General features: G+C 34.0%; 1 long non-coding RNA gene across 1 annotated transcript; it reads right to left on the bottom strand.

The window, feature by feature from the left end:
- Positions 1 to 3,732: 3,732 nt before the first annotated feature.
- Positions 3,733 to 5,274, bottom strand: LOC110715226. The gene is made up of 3 exons (XR_002510264.1): positions 4,962 to 5,274; positions 4,537 to 4,874; positions 3,733 to 4,240 (listed from the first exon to the last, which is right to left on the bottom strand). It is a non-coding gene; the product is annotated as an uncharacterized LOC110715226 (long non-coding RNA).
- Positions 5,275 to 7,441: the final 2,167 nt, after the last annotated feature.

The raw sequence follows: 7,441 nt of genomic DNA, 5'->3' as shown, positions 1-7,441 counted from the left end.
GTTAGTGCTTGGGCAGCAAGCTAAAACTCTTTACAAGGAAGTGGTTTACTGCTTCCTATTTTCTCACAACTTCCTTGACCAGGTAAAATAGCCATTTTTAAAAGAGTATTTTCCAAGTCAAATTTTCCAAAATAATAGGATATAATCAAAACAAAAAATCTTTTTAACTAACAAGATATTTTAACTCAAAAAGATATTTTTCGAAATTAAAACAAGTTAAAATAAAATCTTTATCAAATAAAAATTAAATCCACTTAAATCCTATCAATTTATAATGTACTTAACATAAATACAAGAAGCCTAAAATAAAGATAAAATACATTAGACTCCTTGAGACACTGTAAAGATTCAATTCTGGAGCTTCAGTTCCTCCTTTGGAACTTGACTTCTGATTAACTTCTTTGATCATCCATAGTCTATCCTTAGAACTTGTTCCATGCTCCATTCTGACTCTAGAACTTCGTTGCATACATATAAACCTGTAAATAAATCAAAGCTAATAGACAAAAGTTAAAACACGTATGGGTTTGCTTAGGTTCCTTGAGTCATCATCAAAACTTAAGGTCAACAATATTTCCCCTTTTTGATGAATGACAAACCTAAGAAAACTCACTTAAAATAAATAGAAGACAATCAGTAAAAACAGAACAAAAAAAATAAGTAAACTTAACTGAACTAGACAATTTTAAACAAGGAACTGGAAAGAAAATATACCTCTATTTAGATGGATGGAGAGCTTGTCAACAATTGATTTTTTCTTTCTTTTTCCCCTTTTGGCGTTCATCAAAATTAATGCACACAAATATACATATCTAAACACAGTACCATGATAATGGTTTGTGTCCAAAGCATAGAACAAAGCATATATAGGCAGAAATATTATGCAAAATGTCATAAAGTAAGCAAGCATCATCCAGATAAACAAAATGATGTTCCTCCAGAACATCAACAAAAGCAAAATACCCTATTTAAGTGTTTACAAACCAAAAGAAACAAAATAAAAACAAGTTTAATCCAACCAAGTTCATAGATAGAAAGTTTAGAGCTAAGACAGAAATACAGAGATCAAGCTTTAGGGGCTGAGGACTGGGTCTCTTCTTCAACATCATTCTCTGGCACCTCTTCATTGACCAAGTCCTCCAGTTTCTTCAAAAGATCAGCCTGCCCCTGAGAGAGAGTTGATGTGCTCTGCTGCATTGTGGAGGAGAGCTCTGTGGACGCTTTCACCAAGTCTGACACCACCTTCTCAAGAGCTTCAATCCTTTGAATCAGACCTGCTTGGACATCAACTAGCTTTTGCACTGCCTCCTTGAGAGCTTTAAGTTCCAAAGTGGAACTCACTATGCTGAAAGCAGCAAAACCTAAACCTGTAGGAAATGATTTTTCAACAGAGGTTTGACGTATGCCTTGTTCCCCTTGAGAACCAGCTTTCTCTTTAAGGATACCTTGATTCCCAGGTGCACTATTTCTCTCCTCACTCAGATCAACAACTGCATTAGACTCAGCCTTGTCCTTCCCTTTTGGCCTAATTGCCAACCTAGTACTTTTTCTCTTCCTAGAGCTTTGAGTACCCATTTTGTTTGACATCACAATCACCTCTTTCTTTTTTTGTTCTCCTTCTCCCTCATTGTCCTCTTCCTCCAACCACTTATCCAACTATTCATCCTCCTTTTTCTTCAAACTACTCTCATCCTGTTTAGGCTTAGAAAGGGATTTGGAAAGGAATTGAGTACTTCCTTCAACAACAGTTAGGTTTCGGGCTTCCAGAGTTTTGGGTTGGACATAATGGTTAGTTTTAAGCTTAAGGCATTCATAGTTTGTCATGGAGATTCCACAGCTTTCAAGAAGAGTAATAATCAAATTTGCATACCCAACCTTCAAATGATTGGCAAGACAGTGGGTGAGGTGCTGGATTATCAAAGATGGAAAATTTATCTAAATTTTATTTTCAAGGCAATACATAAGAACAACATCAAGGTGATTAGCCTCATGTCTATGCTGGGTTCTTGGGATGATAGCTAGGTGAACAAAAATAAATAGCAATTTTTGAATAGGTGAAAACAGATTATGGTTGATTCAAACTTTGGAAGCTTTACCTCCAATTGATTCAACAATTTTTTCAATAGGTACACCATCAACACTCAATTCAGTTTCTCCTTTAAAATACTCATCAAACCTCTTATTAGGAGTTCCAAACACAGCAGCTAAATCATCAGCATCAAAACTAATTTTCTTGTTTTTAACTTTGCTAACACACACACCATTCATATTCTTAAAATTTGCACAAAATTCTTTTAGGGGAGCATGAGCAATCACATTATCATAACATTCACTAAACAGCTTAATCCAATTTTGAGATTCAAGAATATCAAGAAGTTAAGAGTGCTTACTCAACTCACACCACTTTAGGTTTATAAAAAACCCAGGAATGAATCGTTCAGAGCTAGATTCAAGCCTTTTGACAGAAGCTGACTTCGATTTTTCCCCTGAATTGGTTCACCAAGTTCCTCATAGTCCAATTCTTCTTCAACCTCGATCTTTCTCTTTTTCGAATCACTACGAGCCATGGGATTATTTTGGGGCTTTTCGGTATCAGCTTTGACTGAGATTTCGGTCTCAATTTCCATTGGCGATTATTTTTTAGGAGAGTTTTGAATTTTTGGTGAGATTTCCATGGGAATTGGAGAGGAATCACCAAAGATGAGAGTGTATTTTACAGAGTACGGTGGTGAGGAACATTGGTTAGGGTTTTGTTTCATTTTTATAGTGGGGTGAATTTTGAGAGGTGAAATAGGTCGGTGGAATAGTGTAGAAGGTGAATTGAATATGGTAGGTGTTGTTTGAAGGGAAATGGTAAAAATGCTTCTCACTTGGTCAGATTAATTTAATGTGATTTGACAAGGTAGTCTAGATTAATTCTTTTGATCAGAAGCTTTGAATTAAATACAAAGTGTCTAGGGTATTTGAATTAAAAATTAGAAGATAGATTTGAATTTTTAAAGATAGATATTTTGAGGATAATTCAAAATCAGAATACAAGATAAGATTTTGTAAAGAGTGAAATTAATTAACTGAATAGTAAATTAATTTACGAAAGGATAAAGCACAATCTTTTAGAAAATATCGGAGGAACTTGGAACAAATCAACATAGTTTGTTATCAACATAGACGTGCTAAATGCAATCTGATTTTTTCACATACAGCCACAATCCCATATGCAATGCCATACACTCTAATACTAAGGACTATGTTTTCACATATTCATATTGTGTAAGACACATATAAAGCATGCATGATTGACTTATACCTTGGGGGGAAGTTGAGGTCTTCTTAACTCAATTGTATCATACCAAGTTCCATGCGCATCTTTTCAAATTTATCCCTGCTCAAAGGCTTAGTAAGAATGTCAGCAATTTGATTTTCAGTATCACAAAAATCTAACTTAATTAAGCCTTTTTCCACATTATCCTTAACACTACTAGAATTTTCGGTCTTTTTCAACGCTTTTAAGCCTAATTATGGACGCGAAAAAGCATCGAAAATATATTTCTCGACGCTTGTAAAAAGTGTCGAAAATAAGTGAGTCGAGAATTTTCCAAGTCGCCAAAAAGCGTCGTGATTCTCGATGCTTTTTATTGTCCAATTTTTCATACAAAGCGTCGATATTCCTAACTTTGATGACGCTTTTGCTGTCTGACGTATCAATTAGCGACGCTTTCTGTTGTCCCTAGTTTCTCGACGCTTTTTTGCGTCTACTCTTTCTTTTGAAAAATTTAATTTTAACCTCAAGTTTCTACACAATAAAGCGTCAAGAATTATGTTTTTTTTTTATTTGTCACTTTGGCACTGGTTTGCAGAGGAACAGGCGCCTATATTACATATTTCTTTTTTTTCCTGCCTTTTTTACCTTAACTTGATACAAACATTTGCACATGCATAATATTGGATATTTTCATTTATAAATGTTGATATTATTATAAAAAATTTAAAAAATTACAATGGTTTATACACAATATATATAATGGTTTATACACAATAAATATAATGGTTTATACGCAAGATATTGTTAATAGCAGCACCACCACCACCTCCCACCACCTCCATCAAGCAACCATAAATTTCAGCAGCAACCAACAGTCAGCTATATCCCAGAGCAACCAGCCTTGTCAATATGGATTCAATTTTTACTTGAGGGGCCAATAAATTAAATTTTTGGAATTTCAAAGTCCTTAATGTAAACCTGTGGAAAAAAAATGAAATATTAGGACAGCCATAAGATCTTCCTTCTATATTACAAAATCTTGACACTTCAAAATTGTTGTTACCAAGATTCAAGTTTTCAACCAAACGAAACACAAATTTAATATGATTGTGCTCGTCACCAAGTACTAAAAACTCAAGAAAGAATGAGGGATACTTGTGTGAGGTCAAGTAAATCAATTAAGATGTCCAAGTTTTGTACATTTTTTTCTTATGTCTTTTAATTTAGTGGTGGGGCAAGGGGAAGAGGAAGGAGACGAGGTGTAGAATTCTTACTTGTGTCTGGATATGGTGGGAGGAAGAGGATCATCAAGCACGTGAGAAAGCTAAGGGAAGGTCGTTCGTTTAAAAAAAATCCCTAACCTGTTGATTCTGTCTCAGCTAACGTCATTTCTTTTTACCAGAAGCCAGTAGTTCCATTTATTGACATAATTGAGACATCAACGTTGTTTCTCAAGCAACTCATTATTCTAGAGTTTAAAGGTCGGCAAACTCGTAATCATCACTAATTAATGGAAAATCAATTGTAGGTAATAATTAAAACACGCTCGACTTCGTTGTTCTCGTGTATATATAATCTTCCATTCCAAATACTGTCACTGTTTTCTTGAAATCTGTGGAAACAAGTTCAGATAATCAATTTAGAGATAATCATAATACAAAATTATGAAATATAAGCATAAAATTAGAAAAGTAATCACCCAGACAAATCAACCACGATTAATGATGATAACATGCAAATAAATCCATCCCATATCTTCTTTCTTCCTGCGGTAAAGAGAAATAGCTTCAGCTTTATTCTTGAATGTTTGATAGAAAAAACAGTAAACACCCAATGGAATAAGAATATCAAATGAGGATCCAGGAAGAGATATTAACAAGTTTAAAACCGTCCTAAAGGTTAAAGTCCAGTTTCAGCTTGTAGAACGAGTTTAATGACATGGTAACTTAGCATCTAATCACCGTCCCCCACTTCTAAATACCATGCATAAAAGGCAAGGAGGCAAGAGAGGGCGGGGGGGGGGGGGGGGGGGGGGGGGGGGGGAATGAATGCAACGAAGCTGTATTTGAGTCTATATATAATTGCAAAATAGAAGGTAGATATATTAAGATAAAACCAGGCATAACTATTAGTTTATTTTTATGAACTCATTGATAAGAAAGCATACTGTTCTTTTATGCCTTATGGTTCATTAATTAGCCTTATATTTAAGTATATTTTAACTCTAGAACATGTCTATAACAACTACCACATGAATATGGCCATGACTTCTTATTCTTATAACAACTAGTCTAGAAAATGTGACTCTTATTCTTATATGGCCATGACTTCTTATCCTTTAGAATATACCATTTATAAGTAGGTCACAACCATAGTGAATGATTATTGTTTCAAATGGCAATATCCTAACTCTAGCAAGATCACACTAAAACCAAAACATGAGGAAGGTTAGTACTAGCAGCTCACCAACTTTGTTTCTTTGCTAATTATCAATACAACTCAACTATAAACCTTGAAAAAAACAACTAAGAAAGGGAGGATATAAGATTGAAAGTAAGATTAATTAATTAAAATTATTATTTCAACTTTCGTTTCTACAGCTCATCAATAACAAAACTTTAAAACTGGAATATGGCCTCACATCAATGACATACAAAAATTCTTGAAGCCATACTTATTTGGGGGTGATAACATAGTCAAAATTTAAAAAGAATAATCATTTACAAAATAAAGGATAAGGAGATAAGTCACAACAACATCTAATACAAAGAGAAAACATGTATAAAAAAAAAACAGAACAAGAGACCCCAAATGAATACGAGATAAGCAAATCATAACATTTTCCAAAAACTATACAATGGACATTTCATCATTTAATTTTGCTACTGTGTGCACTCCTAACTAATTTATAATGAAACAGAATCCAAAAAATATATAGGCTTCATATACCCAGTAGCTATTAAAAAAGGACCATTAGCTAATCACTTTTATAAAATAGAAACAAATAATGATGTTGATTTTCGTATACTCGTAGACTATTCTTGCACCATAGGAGTAAAGGAAAACATCAATTGTTTGACAAATTAAAGTTAGGAGATAACTTTTTTTTTTCTTTTATATAATAAGGAGAACAAAAGGATTAAAAACAAAGAAGTTGCAAATACATAGAAGTCAGACTATATATACTAAAAAAACGCAAGAATTCAATAAACTTTCAAATTAAATTATTCATCTCTTAATGAACCGAAATATAAATTAACACAAGAAAACATACCCATTTGCATTCAATATAATAAACTATTAATAACACAAAAAATTTGCAAGAAAACAAACAAGAAATTAGAGGGAAATTAGATATATCGTACCCACAGGAAAATGATGGTTCTATGTGGTTCTAGTGTTCCGAAACACTCAGATCCTCTAAAATCACCATATGGCTCTGTAGACACCCATTTGTATCTCCCCAAAACCAAATCCAGTGATGAGTACCTTTCACGTCGAATCATAATCGAATGAAGCGAAAGTGTGGAAAGTCTAGTGTTGCGGAAAGTTTTAATTTCTTTTCTCTTCTCTCTGTTTTTGAAAACTTATTTTTAAGAAAACAGCCAATCCAGTTTGGTAAGTACATGATATGGGTCCAATAGTAGTATAGTTGGATGGGGTTTGCAAAGATCTTTCCAACGATATATTATAAGCCCAATTCAAATGAATATTGAGGAAGTTATGGCCAATTTACTAAACTGGGCCCAGTTTGAGCTTTATATACGGCCCAATGATCTAAGGGGGGCCTAATATAATTTATCATTCCTAATACAATTAGGAATGGTTTTAGTCTTCTAGAAGGTTATTTTCATTCCTAATTCAATTAGCATTAATAAATTGACTTTTGTTGACTTTTTAGAGTTTTAATCAAAACCAAATAGCATTTTTGAGGAAATTATATGATTTTATCCTCCAGTACGGTAAACTTATCGAATTTTCGAAAACGCGTTAAATTTAAGCTTGGCGTCTGACCCCAGGACTTGGCGCCTAGAACCAGGCCTGGCGCCTGGCACTAGCCATTGGCGCCTGGCGCTGGTGTTGGTGCCTGGCGCCAGCAAGCTAGGGTTGGCGCCAGCTCTGTTTTTTGTGCGTCTGGCTCTATTTTGTTTAATTTATCTTTTTGGCTGATTTTCTCTA

Source organism: Chenopodium quinoa, unplaced genomic scaffold (genome assembly GCF_001683475.1).
Source record: "Chenopodium quinoa cultivar QQ74 unplaced genomic scaffold, ASM168347v1, whole genome shotgun sequence".
NCBI lineage: Eukaryota > Viridiplantae > Streptophyta > Magnoliopsida > Caryophyllales > Amaranthaceae > Chenopodium > Chenopodium quinoa.
Note: the sequence above shows the minus strand (reverse complement) of the source record. Positions and strands in the feature narration are given on the sequence as shown.